The 27,534-nt window shown below is 38.9% G+C and overlaps 1 long non-coding RNA gene across 1 annotated transcript; it reads right to left on the bottom strand.

Annotated features, from left to right (window-relative positions):
* Positions 1-27,534, bottom strand: LOC113898530. Its single transcript, XR_003512676.1, has 3 exons — positions 27,394-27,534; positions 26,957-27,089; positions 1-149 (listed from the first exon to the last, which is right to left on the bottom strand). It is a non-coding gene; the product is annotated as an uncharacterized LOC113898530 (long non-coding RNA).

Genomic DNA, 27,534 nt, shown 5'->3' with positions numbered 1-27,534 from the left:
GGGACCAGATGCCATGATCTTAGTTTTCTGAATGTTGAGTTTTAAGCCAACTTTTTCACTCTCCTCTTTTTCCATATAATCATTTGTCAGATACCTACTCTAGGAGAAGTGGGTTGAAGTTTTCCTGTGGATTAGCAGAGATCAAATACCTGTAATAGAAAAAAGAATCAAGATGCACATTAACTTTCTTATGTGAAGCTCAAAGCATTTTGTGAAACAAATTATTCAATAATTTTGAAAAAAAAATTGCAAGAAAATCCTTTTCTTGCAAAAGTTAATACTGACTAAGAAGTGGTAGTTTAAATAGTTTAGTTGTTAGAACATATTAGAAACAATTCAAAAATCAAAAATCTAGTTCTTGAAATCTCATTTGGGCCATATATTCCTTTGTCTGCCTGGAAGCAACACAGAGTCAGTCATCCTAGGAATTTTCTCTCTCCTCCTTTATAATTCTGCTTTCATACTTCCCTAATAATACATTGCAGGAAAATAGATTCACGTTTTTGTTTTGAAAAGTTGTGATTAAAATAATGAAAAGGAATGAAATAGATTTTCACTCATTTTTGCATGTATGTTTCCTATAGTGTTTTCAGTTTATCATTTTTTCAGATTGCATTTTTTAGGAACATGGTAAAATGAATTCACAGAACACATATACTTGAAAGTAGTTACTAGTTTAAGCTGGGCACTTAACCAATAATGTGTAACTACATGTTTATATTCCAACTGTATTAATTAATATGTATATAAATATATTAAATAATGAGTCCAATTTGTACCACCTCGAGTGGGAATGAAATAGTGGAACAAAATACATTTTGAACACTTTTTTATTTTATATAATTTGGACATACTTTGTAGACTATAGCCTGCCAGGCTCCTCTTTCAAAGGAATTCTCCAGGCCATAATTCTGGAGTGGGTAGCTGTTCCCTTCTCCAGGGGATCTTCCCAACCCAGGGACTGAACCCAATTCTCCTGCATTGCAGGCAGATTCTTTATCATCTGAGCCACCAGGGAAGCCCAAGAATACTGTTGTGGGTAGCCTATCCCTTCTCTATGGGATCTTCCCAACCCAGGAATTGAACTGGGGTGTCCCAGGAATCGAACCAGGGTCTCCTGCATTGCAGGTGGGTTCTTTATGAGCTGAGCTACCAGGGAAGCCCACTTTGTAGATAATTTCTGCAATCCTTATTCTTTGCTACTGCTAAGTTGCTTCAGTCGTGTCTGACTCTGGGCGACCCCATAGACGGCAGCCCACCAGGCTCCCCCATCCCTGGGATTCTCCAGGCAAGAACACTGGAGTGGGTTGCCATTTCCTTATTCTTTGCCACCATGTAAAATCCCTTCTTACAGTTATAATAGTTTGTATTTCCGTGTGGAAATAGGGAATGAATAGGTGTACCTCTTAAATTTCAATATGTAACAGGTAAGGAGGATGATTCCAGAAAGACTCCTAATTAAAATAAACAAATATGTGATTCTCCTCCTTTTGCAAACGTGGATAAAATAATTTGTAAATGCACAAATGAGTTCAAAAGAAGAAAGGGAAGTGCCTAGGTGCCAAAACTTGAGAGGCAACTGATCATTACAGTGCTAAGTGCACTAATTCACCATGCAGTTTATGAAGATCTCAATTCTGGTAGAAACCAATGAGCTGAATTTTAAGATTCATATGACAAGTGAGTATGAGGCCTGGGATCTTATGAGCCGTTTGAGCCAATATCACTACAAAAGCCAGTATCACTACCCTTGAAGAGCTATGCTATTGAGAGAAATAATATAAGAAGCGGGGGAAAAAATCTGTATCCAGTAAGGAGCTGGAAAGAAAGGAGCTTTCTCTAAGACCTGAGTGAAAATAAAAGTGAAACACAGCAATAATAGTCTTTTCTGAGAAATCAAAATCTCTAGTTAATCATTTTACAAGTTAAGAAGTCAAATTTATACTCTATAGCTGACCCTGAAACTCCAAAATGAGAGATTAACATAAAAATTGGCCCCATGCTGGGGATACTCTTGACGATCTTGCAGAAGCCTTTGCAAAATCACCCTAGAATTAGACTACATAATCGAGGTCACACAGAAATCTGCACAAAAATGACAAAACACAGAAGATGACTAAAGAGAGGAGCAGAATCTCCAGAACTTTGTTTAATAAAACAATCTGAAAAGACTGAAAAAGAAATTATTTGAAATCATGAAAGAAATGGAAACAATAAGAAAAAATATGGTTTTAATAAAATTATATAATTATATATAATATTTATATATAAATAATAAAATTTTATAATAATAGTAATATAATAAAATAATAATACCAAATTGAACTTTTAGGAAAAAATGTGCTCCCTTGTTTATAATAATAACAGATAGGTAAAAGAAACAATTCACCAGAACACTATAACAATCTTGAACTAGTATGAACTGATAATATAGCCCCAAAATATATGTGTTTATTTCCATTTTTGTGTCAAGTATAATGAAGACTTTTAAGCCCAATTCAGTTAATAATATATTAAGCCAATGAAATATTAATTAGACTGTAGAAGACTTGAGCATTTCAATTAACCTCCTTAACCCATGGAATTTTATAGAACCTGTACTCGATATTTTAAAAATATATGTTCTTTTCAAGAAAACATGGAATATACCAAAATTAATTATATTCTCATCCTGAAAAAGTCTTAAAGATGCAAGTACATCAATATTATGCAGATAATATTCCCTGACCAGATAAATAAAAATAATGAGGTAAATAAAAATTAATATCTTTAATACAAAAATATAATCAAAATACTTTATACATTAGGAAATTATCACAATGCATTTCTAAATTAATCATGGGCCAAAGTAGAAATCAAAATGTAAATTAGAAAGTATTTAGTACTGGATAACAATGAATATATTATATAACAAAACTTGCCAGATGCTGTTTAAGCACTAAAGGAAATGTTTGAGCTTAAATTCATTTGAAAAGGAATCAGAGTGATAAATAATGATTGAGGTATTCAACTAAAGAAGTTAGAGAAGTTAGAGAAAATTAAAATAGAAAGCAGCCTCATAGAATATAATAAAGATTAGAAAGTTAGTGAAATGAAATAGGAATGAATAATAAAGATCACCAAAAGTCATATACTGAGTTCTTAGATCTACACAGGTTTGTTTATATGAGTTCTAATGGTTTCTTCTTTTCTCTTTTTGACCTATATCTGACATTGTATTAATTGCACATTATTATAAAAGCTATTGTAAGCAAGACAAAGAAAGCATTCCAAACCAGTAGAACAAGGATGGACTATCAATAAATGGCACTGTAATGTTTCCATAGTTATACTTATAAAACTTCTTACCATGTACAAACATATGTTCCAAGTATATTATATACTACAAATAAAAAGCTAAGTATTGTTTAAAGGAAAAGCTTTTATGGTATTGGAGTAGAAAATAATTCTGTAAACAAGACAAGCAGAAACTGCAAAAGAGTAACAAGTAAGCATATTCAAATACCTTCAACATCTTTGAGGAAATGCAAACATTAAAACCACAATGAGCACTTTTCTCCCACTAGAGTATCTAAAATTAAAGAACTGACATACCAAGCGTATATGGTTGCCCTGCTTATTTAACTTGCACACAGAGTACATTATGTGAAATGTCAGGTTGGATGAATCACAAGCTGGATTCAAGATTGCCAGGAGAAATATCAATAACCTTAGATATGCAGATGATATCAATCTAGGGGCAGAAACAAGAGGAACTGAAGAGCCTCTTGATGAAGGTGAAGGAGAAGCATGAAGGAGCTGGCTTAAAACATTCCAAAAACTAAGATCATGACATCCGGTTCTATCACTTCATGGCAAATTGATGGGGAAAAGGTAGAAACTGTGACAGACTATTTTCTTGACTCCAAAATCATTGCAGGTGGTGACTGCAGCCATGAAATTAAAAGACGCTTGCTCCTTGAAAGCAAAGCTGTGACAAACCCTGACAGCAGATAAAAAGTAGAGACATCACTTTGCCAACAAAAATCCATATCAGTACAGTTCAATCACCCAGTTGTGTACGACTCTGCGACCCCATGAACTGCAGCACACCAGGCTTCCCTATCCATCACCAACTGCCGGAGTCTACCCAAACCCATGTCCATTGAGTTGGTGATGCCATCCAACCATCTCATCCTCTGTCATCCCCTTTTCCTCCTGCCCTCAATCTTTCCCAGCATCAGGGTCTTTTCAAATGAGTCAGCTCTTCGCATCAGGTCACCAAAGTATTGGAGTTTCAGCTTTAGCATCAGTCCTTCCAATGAACACCCAGGACTGATCTCCTTTAGGATGGACTGGTTGGATCTCCTTGCAGGCCAAGGGACTCTCAAAAGTCTTCTCAAATACCACAATTCAAAAGCATCAATTCATCAGTGCTCAGCTTTCTTTATAATCCAACTCTCACATCCATACATGACTCCTGGAAAAGCCATAGCCTTGACTAGATGGACTTTTGTTGACAAAGTAACATCTCTGCTTTTTAATATGCTGTATAGGTTGGTCATAACTTTCCTTGCAAGGAGTAAGCGTCTTTTAATTTCATAGCTTCAATCACCATCTGCAGTGATTTTGGAGCCCCCAAAAATAAAGTCTGACACTGTTTCCACTGTTTCCCCATCTATTTATCATGAAGTGATGGGACTGGATGCCATGACCTTAGTTTTCTGAATGTTGAGCTTTAAGCCAACATTTTCACTTTCCTCTTTCACTTTCATCAAGAGACTCTTTAGTTCTTCTTCACTTTCTGCCATAAGAGTGGTGTCATCTGCATATCTGAGGTTATTGATATTTCTCCCGGCAATCTTGATTCCAGCTTATGCTTCTTCCAGCCCAGAGTTTCTCATGATGTACTCTGCATATAAGTTAAATAAGCAGGGTGACAATATACAGCCTTGACCTACTCTTTTCCCGATTTGGAACCAGTTTGTTGTTTCATGTTCAGTACTGTTGCTTCTTGACCTGCATACAGATTTCTGAGGACGCAGGTCAGGTGGTCTAGTATTCCCATCTCTTGAAGAGTTTTCCACAGGTGGTTGTGATCCACACAGTCAAAGGCTTTGGCTTAGTCAATAAATCAGAAGTAGGTGTTTTTCTGGAACTCTCTTGCTTTTTTGATTATCCAGTGGATGTTGGCAATTTGATCTCTGGTTCCTCTGCCTTTTCTAAATCCAGTTTGAACATTTGAAAGTTCACAGTTTACATACTGTTGAAGCCTGGCTTGGAGAATTTTGAACATTACTTTGTTAGCATGTGAGATGAGTGCAGTTGTGCAGTAGTTTGAACATTCATTGGCATTGCCTTGCTTTGGGATTGGGATGAAAACTGACCTTTTCCAATCCTGTGGCCACTGCTGAGTTTTCCTAATTTGCTGGCATATTGAGTGCAGCACTTTCACAGCATCATCTTTTAGGATTTGAAATAGCTCAATTGGAATTTTATCACCTCCACTAGCTTTGTTCGTACTGATTCTTCCTAAGGCCTACTTGACTTCACATTCCAGGATGTCTAGCTCTAGATGAATGATCATACCATCATTTTTATCTGGGTTGTGAATATCTTTTTTGTATAGTTCTACTGTGTTTTCTTGCTACCTTAATATCTTCTGCTTCTGTTAGGCCCATAATGTTTCTGTCCTTTTTTGTGCCTATCTTTGCATGAAGTGTTCCCTTGGTATCGCCAATTTTCTTGAAGAAAATTATCTCTAGTTTTTCCCTTTCTATTTTTTTCCTCTATTTCTTTGCATTGATCACTGAGGAAGGTTTCTTATCTCTCCTTGTTATTCTTTGAAACTCTGCATTCAAATGAGTATATCTTTCTTTTTCTCCTTTGCCTTTCACTTCTCGTCTTTTCTCAGCTATTTGTAAGGCCTCCTCAGACACCATTTTGCATTTTTGCATTTCTTTTTCTTGGGGATGGTCTTGATCACTGCCTCTTGTACAATGTCACGAATCTCTGTCCATAGTTCTTCAGGTACTCTATCAAATCTAATCCCTTGACTCTATTTCGCACTTCCACTGTATAATCATAAGGGATTTGATATAGGTCATACCTTAATAGTCTAGTGGTTTTCCCTACTTTCTTCAATTTAAAACTAAATTTGGCAATAAGGAGTTCATGATCTGAGCCACAGTCAGCTCTGGGTCTTGTTTTGCAGTCTGTATAGAGCTTCTCCACCTTCAGCTGCAGAGAATATAATCAATCTGATTTTGGTATTGACCATCTCTGATGTCCATTTATAGAGTCTTCTCTTATGTTGTTGAAAGAGGGTGTTTGCTATGATCAGTATGTTCTCTTTGCAAATCTCTGTTAGCCCTTGGCCTGCTTCATTTTGTACTCCAAGGCCAAATTTGCCTGTTAGTCCAGATATCTCTTGATTTCCTACTTTTGCATTCCAGTCCCATATAATGAAAAGGGCATCTCTTTTGGGGTGTTAGTTCTAGAAGGTCTTGTAGTTCTTCATAGAAGCATTCATTTCAGCTTCTTCAACATTCCTGGTCAGGGCATAGACTTGGATTACTGTGATATTGAATGCTTTGCCTTGGAAATGAACAGAGATCATTCTGTCCTTTTTGAGATTGCATCCAAGAACTGCATTTCAGAGTCTTTTATTGACTATGATGGCTACTCCTTTTCTTCTAAGGGCTTCTTGACCACAGTAGTAGATATAATGGTGATCTGATTTCAATTCATCCATTCCAGTCAATTTTAGTTCACTGATTCCTAAAATGTTGATGTTCACTCTTGCCATCTCCTGTTTGACCACTTTCAATTTGCCTTGATTCATGGACCTTATGTTCCAAGTTCCTATGCAATAATGCTCTTTATAGCATCAGGCTTTACTTCCATCAACAGTCACATCCATAACTGGGTGTTGTTTTTGCTTTGGCTCCATCTCTTCATTCTTTCTGTAGTATTTCTCCACTCATCTCTGTAGCATATTGTGCACCTACCGACCTGTGGAGTTAATCTTTCAGTGTCCTGTCTTTTTGCCTTTTCATGCTGTTCATGGGGTTCTCAAGGCAAGAATACTGGTTTGCCATTCCCTTCTCCAGTGGACCACGTTTTGTCAGAACTCTCTACCATGACCCGTCCATCTTGGGTGGCCCTACATGGCTTCACTTATAGTTTCATTGAGTTTGTGAAGACTGTGGTCCATGTGATCAGATTGGTTAGTTTTCTGTGATTGTGGTTTTCATTCTGTCTGCCTGCTGATGAATAAGGATAAAAGGGTTATAGAAGCTTCCTAATGGGAGAGATGACTGAGGGGGAAACTGGGTCTTATTCTGATGGTTGGGAGCCATGCTCAATAATTCTTTAATCCAATTTTCTGTGGATGGGTGGGGGGTGTTCCTTCCCTATTGTATATAGACATATAAAAGTGTATATCTTTTATATACCCTCCCAAGTATATAGATATGGAGAAGGCAATGGCACCCCACTCCAGTACTCTTGCCTGGAGAATCTCATATGGAAGAGCCTGGTAGGCTGCAGTCCATGGGGTCGCGAAGAGTCAGACAGGACTGAGTGGATTCACTTTCACTTTTCACTTTCATGCATTGGAGAAGGAAATGGCAACCCACTCCAATGTTCTTACCTGGAAAATTTCATGGACAGAGGAGCCTGGCAGGCTACAGTCCATGGGGTTGCAAAGAGTCAGACAGGACTGAGTATGCACACCACAAGTGTATAGATATATAAAAAGTCATTGATCTGTACATTTAAGATTTGTACTCTTTATATTTCAAGAAAAAATTTAAACCAAAATCTTTTATCATTGGGTTCAATAAAAAACTAAAAATACAAGTGACAAAAAAGGTGACAATATTTGCAACTATGTAAGCTGAAAGGTTTAGTATCAAAATTCTATAAAAAAAAAACTCCTAAAAAAAAAAAAGCACAAGCAATTCCAGAACAAATAAGCAAAATACTCAAATGGACAATGATTAGCCAGAAACTATCAAAATGAAAAGCTGTTCAAACTAACTAGTAATTATGAAAGTGCAAATTAAATTGAAATATTTGCAGACTATAAAGAATCCACCTGCCAATGCACAAGACATGGGTTCTATGCCTGAGTTGGGAAGATCTCTTGGAGAAGGAAGTAGCAACTCACTCCAGTATTCTTGCCTGGATAATCTCATGTTCAGAGCAGCCTGTCAGGAAACAGTCCATGACTTAGTGAATAAACAACCACAATCCTAGAATGGTTTCTTCTTCTAGGGACAGTACAGTGACTGGGACCAGAATTATCTAGCAGCTTCTCATTCACCTGTTGCCCCTGAGCTGGCAAGACTCTAACAGCTGAGGCTTTTCATGCATCTCTCTCTGCGTTCTCCTGTTTCTGTGCAGTATGGTATCTTCAGAGAAGTTGGAATTCTCACATGGTCATTCAGAGCTCTGAGGCCATGTTCCAAGAAAGAGCTAGGTGGAAGTCTTATCTCTTTGTGACTGATACTCAAAATCCATGTAGCATCACTGATGCTTTTGTTGTTTAAACGAGTCACCAAGGTCAGTGTATATCCAAGGGGAGAAGATTTAGACTTTGCTTCTTGATGAGAACACGTCAAAGAACTTGCTGACATGTTTTAAAATCACCAGAACCGGAGTCTGAACCATAGTAATTTTGTTACAGGAAGGGGGACCCCTTCCAGGGCCCGAAAGTGGGCTCTTGTCTAACACTCAGAAATGAATTGTCTGAGGTGACACATGTGCTGACAAAGCAAGAGATTTTATTGGGAAAGGGCACCCGGGTGGAGAGCAGTAGGGTAAGGGAACCCAGGAGGACAGCTCTGTCACATGGCTTGCAGTCTTGGGTTTTATGGTGATGGGATTAGTTTCCAGGTTGTCTTTAGCCAGTTATTCTGACTCAGAGCCCTTCCTGGTGGTGCACACCTTGTTCAGCCAAGATGGATGCCAGAGAGAAGGATTCTGGGAGGAGGTAGTTGGACATGTGGTGTCTCCTTTTTACCTTTCCCGGACTCTTCTGGTTGGTGGAGGCTTATTAGTTCCGTGTTCTTTACCAGGACTTCCTGTAGTAAAATAACTCATGCAAATGGTTACTATGGTGCCTGGCCAGGGTGGGCAGTTTCAATCAGTGTGCTTCCCCTAACAATTTTGTTTTATGAGCTAAATCCCTAGAATCCATTGTTTTAGAAAAAGACATCTGGTGGCGCCCTATACTTCTGACAGCAGCCTTGTGGCCATTCTCACAAATAATTCTACAGACAGTCTCCTTTTCTGTATTTAAAGAGAGAAAATGCTCATTCTCAAATTCCTCAAAACTTTGTCTCTGCTCCTCTAAGCCTACAGCACTCCCCACGGACTGTTTCCATACTGGACTGGGGATAGAGTTTTTATAATAAAAATATTGTTTTTCTTGTTATATTTTGCTCTTTCATCAATCTTTAACATGAATTATCAGTGTCAGTCATTATTGTGCTGAACACTTTTTTGCTCCTTATTCAGCATACCCAACATATGGGTCTCTGGAGTGCACTTCCTTTCTCCAAAGCCAGTGACAGAGGAAAGAATATAAATATCAGCACCATTGTCATCATACTGCATAGACAGTTGTGCCTGAAATAGTGCTCCTAAATGAAAACAAACTACTGCTTACCTCAAAGTGGTGTGCACCAGGCCTTAGGGTGCATGCTGATCAACTATTTTTGTTTCTCCTGTCCCTTTGAACTACTCAGTGAAATAGTTCAATTTTTTTTACCCTATTTGCTATCTCAGATTCATCTCCTAATTCTATTCTTTCTGAGTATAAAAGAACCCCGATGTTTTCAAACTTAAAAGCTGCCTCACATCAGTGACAGATTCCATCCATTGTATTCATACCGATCCTACATTTAGAGCTAAACAACCTCTCTCAGCTCTGGCCTGGTCAACAGGTAAGACAGGATGCAGAAGAGGTGAGGCCTTTCCTGCTTTGAGCTTTACTCTCTCCTCCACTGGGCTGTCTCTGGCTCTTCAAGGTTGGGAGGAGGTAGGGAAGAAGGTGAGGAGGAGGAATACACGGGTGCACTTCACTGTTGGGGTTTGAGGGTACTAGTGTTACACTCTTTCTCCTTGTATTCATGTCACTGTTTCCATTCTGAAATCTTCCTGACCTTTGTACACAACTAAAATTTCACACTGAGTAATTTGTGAAATGATGGATTTAAGGAAATAGAACTTCTAGGCCCTATGGACATGGTGCTCCCTAAGCACCTGGGAATTTAGATAAACATGAAAGAGAAGAAAGCACAGGGTAAATTTTTTTTTAATTAAATGTTTTAAATTGGAATATAGTTTATTTACAATGCTGGGTTACTTTCTGCTGTACCTCAACATGAATCAGCTATATATACACATATTCCCCTCCTTGATCCTCCACCCCCATCCCACCCCTCTAGGTCATCACAGAGCACCAGGCTGGGCTCCCTGTGTTAATATGGCAGCTTCTTTACTAGTTATCTGTTTACACTCTGTTTTACACATGTTAATATATATATGCCAGTACTACTCTCTCAATTTGTCTTACCCGCTCCTTCCCCTGCTATGACCACAAGTTCGTTCTCTATGACTGCACTTCTATTTCTGCCCTGCAAATAGATTCATCTATATGGTTTTTCCTGTGGTCATGTATGGATGTGAGAGTTGGACTGTGAAGAAGGCTGAGCGCCGAAGAATTGCTGCTTTTGAACTGTGGTGTTGGAGAAGACTCTTGAGAGTCCCATGGACTGCAAGGAGATCCAACCAGTCCATTCTGAAGTAGATCAGCCCTGGGATTTCTCTGGAAGGAATGATGCTAAAGCTGAAACTCCAGTACTTTGGCCACCTCATGCGAAGAGTTGACTCATTGGAAAAGACTCTGATGCTGGGAGGGATTGGGGGCAGGAGGAGAAGGGGACGACAGAGGATGAGATGGCTGGATGGCATCACTGACTCGATGGACTCCGGGAGTTGGTGATGGACAGGGAGGCCTGGCATGCTGTGATTCATGGGGTCGCAAAGAGTCAGACACGACTGAGCAACTGAACTGAACTGAACTGATACCTTTTACCTAGATTCCATATATATGTATTAATACATGATATTTGTTTTTCTCTTTCTGACTTACTTCACTCTCCATGAAAGATTCTAGGTTCTGACCACCACCCCCTCCCCCCATTGTAAATGGGTTTGGATCACTGAGATATTGGGTTCTCGAGTAAAAGAATAACGGGTCCCTAGAGGAGAGGCTTTCCCAGACAAGAGTCCATGGGGTCGCTAAGAGTCGGACATGACTGAGCAACTTCACTTTCACTTTTCACTTTCATGAAGTGGAGAAGGCAATGGCAACCCACTCCAGTGTTCTTGCCTGGAGAATCCCAGGGACAGGGGAGCCTGGTGGGCTGCCGTCTATCGGGTCGCACAGAGTCGGACATGACTGAAGTGACTTAGCAGCAGCAGCAGCAGCAGAAGAGAGGAAACACAGGGCATGAAGAGTGAAGCCTGAGTAGGCCAGCCCTGGGTGCGGAAGTTGGGCACGCTGCCTGGACCCACAATATTCTGCTTTCTGTCAGCTCTGGGCTCCCTCAGTTATGGCCATAGTCTAGTCTGGCTTCTGCTTATTTCCTCTTTCATGTAAGAGAAAAGATCATGAATATGATGAGAATTCATCATAGCCAAGTTTTATATGATGCCTAAACTTAATAAGGAACAAAATATTTTTTATGTAACTTTTACACAATTAGAAGCAAGGCTTAAATGCAAATTTCCCAAGAAAATTATAATGATTAAAATCATTCATAGTCAAAGGTCAACAATTAATACACAATCAGCCTTTGAAACGATGGTGGAAGGAGAGAAAGGCCACTGGACTTCTAACTTCCCCATGGGTGGGAGATAACAACGTCTAACATCTAGGTGGGAAATGACTCACAGATGTTTAAGGAGACCAAGACTGGCTCCTTTTACCTCAACTGCCTCTGGAGAAGTAAAAGCTTTTTTTCTGAGCTATGTGATATTTTACATGGGTCATGCCTCCAAATGTTTTGTCTCAAAGTACACAGAAAACGACTTAAAAGGAACAGGGGATCTGGATTCCCTGTGGACTGTAATTCTGATTCTGAAGAACACATGCAGTTGCTCAACCACACTGCTGGATTGAGAAATGAGGTCTTGAGAATTAACCAAAGAAGTGCTTTCGAGATAATAGAGCTTTGCAGTGTTCCATCACCTGCAGGGGAACAGCAGGATAGATGGCTTTCCCTCTAAAGGACTAAACCTCTAAAACCCAGCCATGATGGAACTGAGGCTTTGGAGTTGTTTCAGGGGAACACTATAAAAAGTAAAACTCCTGTCACAGTTCACATCACTTCAGCACTGACATTACTTGTGTGCATTTGTTTTATATTTAGTTTTGGTGACGTTGGTACATATCACTGGAGGGATCCAGCTTTCGTATCAGGAGAAAAGTAGAGAAGCAGTTACTATGTGAAGAATTTGGCCAGATTTCCAGCTCCTGCATGCATTAGCACAAGCATTTCATCCCAAGAAGTTGGTAAGAAACTGACAGTGCAGAGAAACTGCTGTTGAAATAACTATGAAGTAATTTGTTCTTCTTTTTTTTTTTTTTTAACTTCCAGACTTTTCATGATTATTGGTTTCTTTGTTATTTGTGATTTCATTTAAAAATTTCAAAAATTGCAGATATTACAGCTCATTTAAACTTCTAAATTTTTTCACCTTCAAGTCAGGCCTCTTCTAATGCCTACTTACCTGATGGAAAAGCCAAACTTTAATTTGAGGGACATTGTCTTTTGTTGGTCAGGGGTGGCAGCCGAGAGGAGCAACCCCACGTCCAAGGAGTGGTGGCTGCGTGGGTGCAGGAGGGCTGAGAGGAGGGGCGAATGTGAATCTCCACATTCAAGGTCAGGAGGGGCAGCTGTGAGGAGATACCCCTCGACCAAGGTAAGGAGCAGTGGCTGCGCTTTGCTGGAGCAGCCGTGAAGAGATACCCCACGTCCAAAGTAAGAGAAACACAAGTATGATGGTAGGTGTTGTGAGAGGCATCAGAGGACAGACACACAAAGCATAATCACAGAAAACTAGTCAATCTAATCACACGGATCACAGGCTTGTCTAACTCAATGAAACTAAGCCATGCCGTGTGGGGCCACCCAAGACAGGTGGGTCATGGTGGAGAAGTCTGAAAGAATGTGGTCCACTGGAGAAGGGAATGGCAAACCACTTCAGTATTCTTGCCTTGAGAACACCATGAATAGTAGGAAAAGGCAAAATGATAGGATACTGAAAGAGAAACTCCCCAGGTGGGTAGGTGCCCAATATGCTACTGGAGATCAGTGGAGAAATAACTCCAGAAAGAATGAAGGGAGGGAACCAAAGCAAAAACAATACCAAGTTATGGAAGTGACTGGTGATAGAAGCAAGGTCCGATGCTGTAAAGAGCAATATTGCATAGGAACCTGGAATCTTAGGTCCATGAATCAAGGGAAATTGGAGGTGGTCAAACAGGAGATGGCAAGAGTGAACGTCAACATTCTAGGAATCAGCGAACTAAAATGGACTGGAATGGGTGAATTTAACTCAGATGACCATTATATCTACTACTGTGGGCAGGAATCCCTTAGAAGAAATGGAGTAGCCATCATGGTCCACAAAAGAGTCTGAAATGCAGTACTTGGATGCAATCTCGAAAATGACAGAATGAACTCTGTTCATTTCCAAGGCAAACCATTCAATATCACAGTAATCCAAGTCTATGCCCTAACCAGTAACACTGAAGAAGCTAAAGTTGAACGGTTTTGTGAAGACCTACAAGACCTTTTAGAACTAACAACCAAAAAAGATGCCCTTTTCACTATAGGGAACTGGAATGCAAAAGTAGGAAGTCAAGAAACACCTGGGGTAACAGGCAAATTCGGCCTTGGAATATGGAATGAAGCAGGGCAAAGCCTAATAGATTTTTGCCAAGAGAACGCACTGGTCATAGCAAACACCCTCTTCCAACAACACAAGAGGAGACTACACATGGACATCACCAGACGGTCAACACTGAAATCAGATTGATTATATTCTTTGCAGCCAAATATGGAGGAGCTCTATATAGTCAGCAAAAACAAGACTGGGAGTAACTGTGGCTCAGATCATGAACTCCTTATTGCCAAATTCAGACTTAAGTTGAAGAAATTAAGTCTGGGAAAACCACCAGACCATTCAGGTATGACCTAAATCAAATTCCTTATGCTTATACAGTGGAAGTGAGAAATAGATTTAAGGGACCAGATCTGATACAGTGCTTGATGAACTATGGACGGAGGTTAGTGACATTGTACAGGAGACAGGGATCAAGACCATCCCCTTGGAAAAGAAATGCAAAAAAGCAAAATGGCTCTCTGGGGAGGCCTTACAAGTAGTTGTGAAAAGAAGAGAAGCGAAAAGCAAAGGAGAAAAGGAAAGATATAAACATCTGAATGCAGAGTTCCAAAGAATAGCAAGAAGAGATAAGAAAGCCTTCCTCAGCGATCAATGCAAAGAAATAGAAGAAAACAACAGAATGGGAAAGACTAGAGATCTCTTCAAGAAAATTAGAGATACCAAGGGAACATTTCATGCAAAGATAGGCTCGATAAAGGACAGAAATGGTATGGACCTAACAAAAGCAGAAGATATTAAGAAGAGGTGGCAAGAATACACAGAAGAACTATACAAAACAGATCTTCATGACCAAGATAATCACAATAGTGTGATCACTCACCTAGAGCCAGACATCCTGGAATATGAAGTCAAGTGGGCCTTAGAAAGCATCACTATGAACAAAGCTAGTGGAGGTGATGGAATTCCAGTTGAGCTATTTCAAATCCTGAAAGATAATGCTGTGAAAGTGCTACACTCAATATGCCAGCAAATTAGGAAAACTCAGCAGTGGCCACAGGACTGGAAAAGGTCAGTTTTAATTCCAATCCCAAAGAAAGGCAATGCCAAAGAATGCTCAAACTACCACACAATTGCACTCTTCTCACATGCTAGTAAAGTAATGCTCAAAATTCTCCAAGTCAGGCTTCAGCAATACATGAACCATGAACTTCCAGATGTTCAAGCTGGTTTTAGAAAAGGCAGAGAAACCAGAGATCAAATTGCCAACATCTGCTGGATCATGGAAAAAGGAAGAGAGTTCCAGAAAAACATCTAGTTCTGCTTTATTGACTATGCCAAAGTCTTTGACTGTGTGGATCACAATAAACTGTGGAAAATTCTGAAAGAAATGGGAATACCAGACCACCTGATCTGCCTCCTGAGTAATCTGTATGCAGGTCAGGAAGCAACAGTTAGAACTGGACATGGAACAACAGACTGGACATAGAAAAGGAGTACGTCAAGGCTGTATATTGTCACCCTGCTTATTTAACTTACATGCAGAGTACATCATAAGAAATGCTGGGCTGGAAGAAGCACAAGCTGGAATCAAGATTGCCGGGAGAAATATCAATAACCTCAGATATGCAGATGACATCACCCTTATGGCAGAAAGTGAAGAGGAACTAAAAAGCCTCTTTTTAGTTAAAAGTGAACGAGGAGAGTGAAAAAGTTGACTTAAAGCTCAACATTCAGAAAACGAAGATCATGGCATCTGGTCCCATCACTTCATGGGAAATAGATGGGGAAACAGTGGAAACAGTGTCAGACTTTATTTTGGGGGGCTCCAAAATCACTGCAGATGGTGATTTCAGCCATGAAATTAAAAGACACTTACTCCTTGGAAGGAAAGTTATGACCCACCTAGATAGCATATTTAAAAGCAGAGACATTACTTTGCCAACAAAGGTTCGTCTAGTCAAGGCTATGGTTTTTCCAGTGGTCATGTATGGTGAATGTAGGACTGTGAAGAAAGCTGAGTGCCGAAGAACTGATGCTTTTGAACTGTGGTGTTGGAGATGACTCTTGAGAGTCCCTTGGCCTGCAAGGAGATCCAACCAGTCTATTCTAAAAGAGATCAGTCCTGGGTGTTCTTTGGAAGGAGTGATGCTAAAGCTGAAACTCCAATACTTTGGCCACCTCATGTGAAGAATTGACTCATTGCAAAAGTCTCTGATGCTGGGAGGGATTGGGGGCAGGAGGAGAAGGGGAAGACAGAGGATGAGATGGCTGGATGCTATCACTGACTTGAGGGACATGAGTTTGAGTGAATTCCAGGAGTTGGTGATGCACAGGGAGGCCTGGCGTGCTGCGATTCATGGGGTCACAAAGAGTCGAACATGACTAAGCAACTGAACTGAATTGTCTCTTGTGCTCACTTCTGTTGTCAGAGCCTTTTTTGTTGGTTCTGTGGCCTCAGTCTGCTCTGGTCCCTGGATCCTGGCAGAAATTCTGTCTAGGATACTATTCTCAAGTAGTTTTTTTTTTTTCCCCCACTCAATAAATAGGTATGGGAAATGGTGGTATTTCTATGTTTATCACTAGGTGAGAATGTTTATATTTCATTTGGGAACCCCAAAATAGAATTTTGATGCAAAGATAGATAGTGATAGAAGTGGCAGATGAAATTACATAGAGTCCTACCTGACATCCCTTTAAACAAATACACAGTTAAAATCCTCATCCTCTTATTGGAGCTTCCCTGGTGGCTCAGAGGGTAAAATATCTGCTTGCAATGCGGGAGACCTGTGTTCCATCCCTGGGTCGGGAAGATCCCCGGGAGAAGGAAATGGCAACCCGCTCCAGTACTCTTGCCTGGAAAATCCCATGGACAGAGAAGCTTGGTAGGCTACAGTCCATATGGCCGCAAAGAGTCGAACACAACTGAGAAACTTTACTATATCCTCTTATTAGTTTATTGGAGAGGAAACCCGATTCACTATTTTGTTGTTTGGCTGTGACTTGTGGTTATCTAAAAAGACAGAGAGATTCTCATTCTTCATTTAAGATAAGACTATAGTTGTAATAATTAAAAAGTACTAGAATATGGTTCGGAGAAGGCAATGGCACCCCACTCCAGTACTCTTGCCTGGAAAATCCCATGGACAGAGGAGCCTGGTAGGCTGCAGTCCATGGGGTCTCGAAGAGTCAGACACGACTGAGCGACTTCACTTTCATTTTTCACTTTTCACTTTCATGCATTGGAGAAGGAAATGGCAACCCACTCCAGTGTTCTTGCCTGGAGAATCCCAGGGGTGGGGGAGCCTGGTGATCTGCCATCTATGGGGTCACACAGAGTTGGACACGACTGAAGTGACTTAGCAGCAGCAGCAGCAGAAAATGGTTAGAGTATATTAACAAATCAAACATTTGGAATAAATGTCCAAATATGATAAGCAGGAGGTCTCCTAGAATCATGCAGATAACCTCTTCAAGATTCCACTTCTTGTTATGATGACTTGGCCTCATCTATTTGAGAATGTTACCAAACAAAACAAACAGCCATGAGAATGATTGTAGTAAAGCAAATTCTTTGTGTTACAATTGTCACTTGTTTTATTAAAATCAGTAGAGGTAGACTCATGCTGAATTAAGTCTTTTTAAGATAGAATTATGAAACGTATTCTGTTTACTTGGCTTTTACTTCTGTTGGAGAATAGAATAGTAATCCTAAGAGTTAGCAAAGATTTACCTGATCTGGGTTCCCTCAGTTCAGTTCAGTTCAGTCGCTCAGTCCTGTCCGACTCTTTGTGACCCCATGAACCACAGCATGCCAGGCCTCCCTGTCCATCACCAATTCCCAGAGTCTACCCAAACCCAGGTCCATCGAGTCAGTGATGCCATCCAACCATCTCATCCTCTGTCGTCCCCTTCTCCTCCTGCCCTCAATTTTCCCCAGCATCAGGGTCTTTTCAAATGAGTCAACTCTTAGGATCAAGTGGCCAAAGTATTGGAGTTTCAGTTTCAGCATCAGTCCTTCCAATGTCTGTACCCTAGAAAGATAATTGTAAGATTTTCAGTTCAGCTTAGTCACTCAGTCATGTCCAACTCTTTGTGACCACATGGACTGCAGCACGTCAGGCTTCCCTGTCCATTACCAACTCCTGAAGCTTGCTCAAACTCATGTCCATCGAGTCGGTAATGCCATTCAACCATCTCATCCTCTCCCCTTCTCCTCCTGGGCATTCAATCTTTCCCAGCATCAGTCTTTTCCAATGAGTCAGTTCTTTGCATCAAGTGGCCAAAGTATTGGAGTTTCAGTTTTAGCATCAGTCCTTCCAATGAATATTCAGGACTGATTTCCATTTCCTTTCAGACCAGGGGCAATGGCACCTCACTCCAGTACTCGCCTGGAGAATCCCATGGATGGAGGAGCCTCGTAGGCTGCGGTCCATGGGGTCACTAATCGTGGGACACGACTGAGCAACTTCACTTTCACGCATTGGAGAAGGAAATGGCAACCCACTCCAGTGTTCTTGCCTGGAGAATCCCAGGGACAGGGGAGCCTGGTGGGCTGCTGTCAATGGGGTTGCATAGAGTCAGCACGACTGAAGTGACTTAGCAGGAGCATCAGTCCAAGGGACTCTCAAGAGTCTTCTCCAACACCACAATTCAAAAGCATCAATTCTTTGATGCTCAGCTTTCTACATGGTCCAACTCTCACATCCATACATAACTACTGGAAAAACCATAGCTTTGACTAGACAGAACTTTGTTGGTAAAGTAATGTCTCTGCTTTTGAATATGCTGTCTAGGTTGGTCATAGCTTTTCCTCCAAGGAGCAAGCATCTTTTAATTTCATGGCAGCAGTCACCATCTGCAGTGATATCAGAACCCAAGAAAATAAAGTGTCTCATTGTTTTCATTATTTCCCCATGTATTTGCCATGAAGTAATGGGACTGGATGCCATCATCCTAGTTTTCTGAATGCTGAGTTTTAAGCCACTTTTTCACTCTCCTCTTTTACTTTCATCAAGAGGCTCTTTAGTTCGCTTTCTGCCATAAGGGTGGTGTCATCTGCATATCTGAGGTTATTGATATTTCTCCCAGCAGTCTTGATTCCAGCTTGTGCTTCATTCAGCCTGGCATTTCGCATGATGTACTCTGCATATAAGTTAAATAAGGGGGGTGACAATATGCAGCCTTGACATACTCTTTTCCCAATTTGGAAAATTGTTCCATGTACAGTTCTAACTGTTGTTTCTTGACCTGCATACAGATTTCTCAGGAGTCAGGTGAAATGGTCTGGTATTCACATCTCTTGAAGAATTTTCCACAGTTTGTTGTGATTCACATAGTCAAAGGCTTTGGTATAGTCAGTGAAACAGATGTTTTTCTGGAACTCTCTTTTCAAATTTTGTGTGTAACGTGATACTTTGTGTTACACACAAAATTTTAAAGTCACTCAATGTTTAACCATTAAAAGGCTTTTCTTTATCCATTCCCACCCCCCTTCAATTCCACTTCACTGTAATCACTGTAATTGTGATTATATACTCTCAGATATTTTATTCAATGGCTTTCTTTTTATCCTCTTCAGGCTTTTCTTCTGGAAATCATACTAGATAGATTTTGGCCTCTTGGGAATTTTCCTCCCTGTCTTTTAATTCTTTTTTCTATTTTTAAATTTTATGCACTTTTGAGTTGTTCTGGGAAAGTTCTTCCATCTTTTTTTCTACTGGGTTTCTCTTCAGCTATGGCTATTAAGGCTATATATCAAACTTTTTTTAATTTCAATAAATATGTATTGTTTCTTTTTCATAGTCACCTGTCCATACATCCTAGATGAAATACCTGCATCATATTAAGAGTAATTAAATTTTATTTTCAATATCTTTTCTGATTGCATAAATAATTATTTTTATTCCACATCAATTTCTTTTGTGTTTTGTTTTTCTTTCTCTCATGGTGTTGGTTTTCATCAAAGCTCATCTGTATGGTTGAGAATTCCAATTAACTTGTCAGTATCCAGCCTGGAATGAAGGGTAAATCATATGCCAAGGGCCTATACTTCACTTGCTTTCAGCTAATGTGAGGTGGTGAGAATAATGTCCTAGAAACTGTTTTTCTGGCTCTAACATCTCCTAGTTCTCTATAGTGTCATCAGTTAATTGGGTTACTACCCTGTCTCTTTATCCACACACTGTTTATTACAAGCCTTGACATAACTGCAGAGGCATGATGCCTGGCGATAGAGGGTTGCGTAATCATCCAGTCGCAATGCTCTCCTTGCTGTAACCCAGCAATCATGTCAATGGGACCATGCTCTATGTAATAATTGGAAGATTGCTTTTAGCATTTAACAGGATATTCATGGTGTATTTCCAGGTTATCCACCTGATTGTTTTTAATGACTGCATATTATTACATTGTGGAGACATGTTATGATTTAATTACAAACAAACAAGATTGTTAAGTTGTGGATTGTTTAGTTGCTTCCAGTGTTTCCTTATTGTAAACAAATTTTTAACAGCATATTCTTGCTATCATTTTTAAAGAATAGATTCTTAGAAGTATGATTGCTGGGTTAAAGAGTATGAACATTTTTAACAGTTTATGCTTCCATAAACAATATAAGAGACTGTCTGTTTCTCCACTTTCAAATCAACCTTAAACCTTTTCAGTTTTGTAAAACCAATAGATGAGAATGGTATCTGACTTATTTTGACTCATATTGATTCTGTTATAAAAAGTTCTCCTATATTTTTTCTAGTACGGTTATAGTTCTGTTGTTTTCACATTTACATCTTAAATGATCTGTCATTTATTATGGTACAAGTGTGATGTAATAATTCAACTATTCTTTTTCATATGACAATTAGTTACTTTAAAACTATTAACTGAATAAAACATCCTTTCTCCACTGATGTGAAATGCAAAATGTATCATATGTAGATTCCAATATAAACTTGCATTATACTGAACTCTATTCTAGTCCACCAAACTACTTCTCAACTCTTGTGTGCCTATGAGACTTTATATTTATAATAATAAGGAGATACATTTTAATATCTGGCAGGATACATACTTTCTCATTTTCTCATTATCTTTTCCAAAATTTTCTTAGTTTTTTTGTATCCACTTGTCAGATTGAAAAAAGAAAAAAATGTCAAACTTCTGTTTGGAATACTATTAAATTTCTCTAATAATACTCCCATCTAGCAAAGTGGTATATTTGTTACTATATGTTCTTTAGTTAGACAGTATAGGTTTCTTCTTATACTTTTTATTATTTCCTTGTTAAATCCATATTTAAGCATTAACAAATTTTGTTGCTAATATTTCTTCTTTTCTCTGATATTATTTTCCAACTTAATCTTTTATTCATAAAGGAAAACTATTAATTTTTGTGTTTTTCCCCATATAGAGCCAATTTATAGAACTTAATTGTTAGTTTTAAAATTATTTTAGCACAGCAAAGGATAACATATTTACAAATCATATTTCTGAGAAAGGGTTAATATCCAAAATATATTTAAAAACTCACACAACACAATAGGAAGAAACAAACAAAAACCCAAACAAATAATCTATTGAAAAAATGGACAGAGGATCTGAATAAACATTTTTCCAAAGAAGACATAGACTAACAAGTATATGAAAATGTGTTCACCATCATGAATCATCATGAAATGCCAAATCAAAATCACCATAACATATTCTGATACTTGTTATAATAGCTATTATCAAAAAGACAAGAAGTAAGTGTTGGTAAGAATGTGGAGAAAAGGGAACCTTGTGTACTATTAGTAGAAATGTAAACTGCTACAGCCACTATGGAGAACAGTATGGAGGTTCCTTAAAAAATTAAAAATTGAGCTACCAAATGATTCAGCAATTCTGTTTCTGGATATTTATCTGAAGGAAATGAAAGCACTAGCTTGAAAAGAGATGTGTACCTCGATGTTCATTGCAACATTATTTATAATAATCAAGACACAGAAGGCCTTCCCTGGTGGCTCAGACAATAGAGAACCCGCCTGTAGTGCAGCAGGCCTGGGTTCTATCACTGGGCCAGGAAGATCCCCTGGAGAAGGGAATGGCAACCTACTCCAGCATTCTTGACTGGAGAATTCCATGGACAGAGGAGTCTGGTGGGTTACAGTCTTTGAGGTCGCAAAGAGTCGGATGTGCCTGAGTGACTGAATACACTTTCAAGACATGGAAGCTACCTAAGTGTCCATTAATGGATGAATGGATAAATAAAAAGTGATAAATGTGTGCGTGTGTGTGTATGTGTGTGTGTGGTATAAGTGTGTGTGTGGTATAAGTGTGTGTGTGTATATATATATATATGTTTCTGTTTATAGAGGTGTGTGTGTATATATATATACATATATACACACACACATACACATATATCAGTGAAAGTGAAGTCGCTTAGTTAGTCATGTCCGACTCTCTGCGACCACATGGACTGCAGCACACCAGGCCTCCCTGTCCATCATCAACTCCCAAAGACTGCTCAAACTCATGTAGGTTGAGTTGGTGATGCCATCCAACCATCTCATCCTCTGTCGCCCCCTTCTCCTCCTTGAATCTTTCCCAGCATCAGGGTCTTTTCTAATGAGTCGGCTCTTTGCATCAGGTGGCCAAAGTAATGGAGCTTCAGCTTCAGCATCAGTCCTTCCAATGAATATTCAGGACTGATTTCCTTTAGCATTGACTGGTTTGATCTTCTTGCAGTCCAAGGGACTCTCAAGAGTCTTTTCCAAAACCACACAGTTCAAAAACATCAATATATACCACATTTAAAAAATCCATTTATATATATATGTGTGTGTATATATATATATTTATGTTATATATATCATACAATGAAATACTTTCTGCTATAAAACAAGAATGAAATCTTGCCATCTGCAACAACGTGGATGCTCCTTGGGGATATTACATTAAGTGAAATAATTCTGATAGAGAAAGACAGATACCATATGATACATTTATATGTGGAATTAAAGAAAATACAAAACTGAACTCGTAGATACAGAGAATAGATTGGTAGCTAGAGGTGGGAGGGTGGGAGTGAGCAAAATGAGTGAAGGTTGTCAAAATTTACAAACTTTGAGTTATAAAATAATTAGGTCCTGAGATATGGGCTTTTGAGTTGGACCTAGCAGGAAAGAACCCATCTGCCTATGCAGGAGACATAAGAGACTCAGGTTCCATCCCTGGGTTGGGAAGACCCCCTACAGGAGGGCATGGCAACACACTCCAGTATTTCTTGCCTGGAGAATTACATGGACAGAGGAGCCTGGTGGGCTACAGTCCACAGGGTCATACAGAGTCAGACACCACCGAAGTGACTTAGCATGCACGTACAAGATATAATGTACAGCACAGTGAATATCATTAACAATACTGTGTCATGTATTTGAAAGTTGCTTAGAAAGTAGATTTTAAATTTCTCACCATAAGAAAAAAAATGTAACCATGTGTGGTGATGGAAGTTGACTAGATAGACTCTGTGGTGATCATTTCATAATATGTACAAATATATTGTTATATTGCCCCTGAAACTAGTATAATATTTTATGTCCATTGTGTCTCAATTAAAAAAAAAATCAACCCAACAGCTGTGAGTATAATTGATTAGAAGGGAAAGAATGGAGTTGTGGCAGTAACCCAGAGAGGACCAGGCTCATGATCCAGGTTAAAACTTTATTCTTTGATATCTCCTTCTCCCTTGCTACCAACATGCAATCAATCATGAAATCTGATAGGTTTTAACCTTTATACTTTCTGATATATGACATCCTATTTCTAGAAACAAAAAAATATTTTTTTAAAAAAACAAAAAGATTTTAGTTATTTATTTTGGATTCCCTAGACATAAATTTATATCATTTGCAAATAATAATAGTTTTATCTTTTTCCCCAAAATTTAATTAACAAATTATTTTCTGAAATTGGTTTACATAAGCTAAACTCTCCAAACTATTGGTGCCCCTCAATTATCTTTCTCCTGGCTTTATTAGGGGTGGTTTTAGTATGTGATCTTTTAATATTTTCTGTTAGTTCCTAATAAATGATATAATAAATGCTTAATGACTTTAGGAAATTATCTTTTTTATTTTCATATTAGAATAAATTTTTTAAAAAAAATTAGAAGTAACTGCCACATTTTATTAAGATTTCTCTGTGAGGAACAGGGGATGATTCTGCATCATCTGGGGAAATACTTCTAGCTTGGCATGGAATCTTTTTCTGTGTGCCTGGTTTTTCTCTTGCCCCAAGTGATCTTCACTGGAATATTTGCTACTTGAATTTTCACTATTATCTTTTATTATATGAATATGTATTAAACAGAGTACAAATATACTGAAGCATTCTCAACTGATTTTCAGAATACTTGCTTTTGTCCAAAAATCTCACCAAACCCTCTCTGAGGCCATGTGGTAAACTGTCACTGTCTCCTGCCTCAATCTTCAATCTGGATCTATGCTCTCTTTGGCAATTCTGTTCTCTCGGTGGTAGTAGCAACCTCAGTGGCAACAGGAGAGGGGAGATTTTACATCGTCTTTGGCAAGAATCAACACTTCCTGCCTGGAGTCCAAAATGAGAATAAATTACCCACTGTGCAGAAACATGGAAGTCATGATATTCCCAGTGAAACATGTTTAAATAGTCTCTGGGCAGTCATGTTTGGGGGCGTTACTGTCTACAATACCGTCGGGGTTACATTTCCATGAGATTTTGAATAATTTAGAAATAAAATACAAATTGTTCATTCTGTAATGTCTATCTTTCTTTTGCACTGTTTACACTTTAGCATTTTAATAGCTTTGAGGGATGGTGTCCAGGTAATTTGCATCTTTATTTCTGTCTTTCATGGAAGGAAAGAAAGCACAGAAGTGACTTGGGGAAATCAAGCAAGTTGGCACTGTGGATGATTACAGTTATGATCCTCAAGATAATTCTTAAAAATGGGACCTTTTTGCCCTCAAATGGAACTGGATAATTGGTATGTCGCCGTGTATTTTCTTTTGTTACTGTAGGTTCTACCAGCAAGAGCTTTAACGCGTCGTATTTTATCCCTGCTTGCTATGTGAAATGGTTCTAAGTTTACTATCTTCCCTTGACCTTTTACTGTGCTAGTTATTTTGCTTTTCTCATAACTAAGATTTCCCCATCCTCCCAACCCTTCTTTATTTACTCAACTTTTTAATTTGGTAGCTATTCTCTGAATTTCTTCCAATTCCTTGGTGTATTAATACTTCAACAAAGAAAACCCAGAACTCTGAACGGTGAGGGCTTTTAAATGCCAAGTACGGCAGAAAAATTGCCTCATTTGTTTTCACATGTGATACTCTTATTAACAACAGTTCAATTCAGTGTTTATTTTTCTGGCAAGAATATTCATTATTGACTCATCCACTGTATTCCTCTCCTTATAAACTTGAGGGCAAAACACAATGAACAGAAAATAAAACTTAAAGCATGAAGCAGAGATTGGGGGTCATGGGAATGTGGCATTATACTTTCTTAAATTAGTTTAGCTTTTGTGGTATTTGTTAGGCAAATAAACTTTGGGTATTAAATCAACAATATATTGGCAATTATACAAAATTCAAATGCCAATCTGCACCTACCTGACTTCAGCAGTGATGTAAATAGGATCCTATTAAACATTACCATTGCTGATGTTCTAACGTTAATTTAGTTCCTACAGGTAGTTTTCTAGCTTTTATTTTTACACTTTCAGCTAGTCACCTGCTATTGTCCCTTTACTTTTATTCCAGATAGAAGTCTATACTTCCTCACCATAAATATGAATTCAAGGATATTTTATAGCACTTCATAGTTTGCTAAAAAAGAAAGCTTTCATGTATATGATCTCACTTGATCTTATAGCTTTTTAAGGTGGACAGAAAGTAAATTTCTTATTCCATTTTACAGATGGAAAATCAAAGTTCAGATTACCAAGAAGCTCTCTGATGCATTAGCACATGTGGCTAATTGCATGGATACTCATTAGAACTTAGACTAGTGCACAAGTCTTTTGACTCCTGGTCCATCATTTGTTCAAGTTAGAACTCTACCAGAAAAGTTTAGCTATTATTTTAACTCTGCTTTATCATTGAGCTTAGACTATGCCCACAACATATCAATGGCAATACCCAAAGGCAGATGGAATGAATATGGATCACAGAAGTTAAGAAGGCAGAAATAAAGAATGTGAGTCAAGAGAGGAGGTAGAGGGACTTCCCTGGTAGTCTAGTGGTGAAGACTCTTCGCTTCCACTACAGATGGACCAGGTAAAATCCCTGGTCAGGAAACTAAATTCCTACATGCTCCAGTGTGCAAACCAAAAAAAAAAAAAACAAGAGATGAGGTAGAGAGAGTAGTGTCATGAAAACTGTCTCTGGACATTTCATGGTACTGTTGTTGTAGATCATCAATCCAAATTTTGTTTTTAAACAAAACAAAACATCTATCTGAGCCATTTAATATTGATTAGGGCTTCCCAGGTGGCTCAGTGGTAAAGAATCTGCCTGCAGTGCAGGAGACACAGATGTGGGTTCAATCCCTGGGTTGGGAAAATCCCCTAGAGAAAGAAATGGCAACCCACTCCAGTATTTTTGCCACGGATAATCCCAAGAGGAGCTTGGTGGGCTTCAGCCCATAGCATCACAAAGAGTCAGACACTACTAAACGCACACACATACTATTCACACATGCTATAAATTATGCTAACAAGGGCATATATGGGTATCTGTTACTCATGTAACTAGTATTTCCAGTGTTTGTGTATGTGTGTGATTTGTGCTTGTATTTGGAATAATAACAAAAATAACCATTGCTACAACAATTCCTTCCCTCTGAACCCTAGACCTCAGAGATCCCATCTCTTCCTTTCTCAAAGGCCTCACACTCACCTTGCTGCCTCAGTGAGAGTGTTCCTCCCCCTGGGACAGATGCCGGCAAAGTTGGGCAACGAAGCTCTTGCCATGGGGCTTCATTGCTATATGATAGACTGCCCAGCCTCACCCCACATAATCTTTCAGCTTACCTTGTCAGTATAGACATTGCAAACTTGGAATCAAAAGGAAAGTCATGACCCATAGCAGGCAGTGCTCTTATTTTTAAAAGTGTTTAGAAATCTGAATCCAGAAAGTCAAGTGCTGAGATTTCCTGGAAGTAAACTGTAAAATGCAATAACAGAAATGTGAGGTTTTTAACTTTTCTCTCATTGCTGTTTGACTTCTGATCCTATGATAATTCCCTCAGAATAGTTTAGAATTGTCAATGCATCTAATACATTTCTCTAGTACTAGCATTCTAGCATGGAGTAAGTTATAATTATGGGATACTGTGGTATTAGGCAGAAATTCACCCTCCCTCTACCATTCTGGCTTCCATTTCTGGCTCACTGCCACTCTCTCCTATGGCAAAGACCCAGAAGCCTGGGAACGGAAGAAATACACTATCAGTTCTCTTCACACCTACCTGGCTTTTTGCCACATTCAGCTGAGAGCACCTGAAAAATAACAACTAGGTTAGCTGCCATTTTATTGACTTGTGGAAAAGGAGGAAGCCAAATGGCTTAGTATTCCTGATTTAAACTGAATTCAGTTCAATGCATCACAT

The sequence above is a fragment of the Bos indicus x Bos taurus genome, chromosome 1 (genome assembly GCF_003369695.1).
Source record: "Bos indicus x Bos taurus breed Angus x Brahman F1 hybrid chromosome 1, Bos_hybrid_MaternalHap_v2.0, whole genome shotgun sequence".
Lineage (NCBI taxonomy): Eukaryota > Metazoa > Chordata > Mammalia > Artiodactyla > Bovidae > Bos > Bos indicus x Bos taurus.
This window is presented reverse-complemented; position numbering and strand designations above follow the sequence as displayed.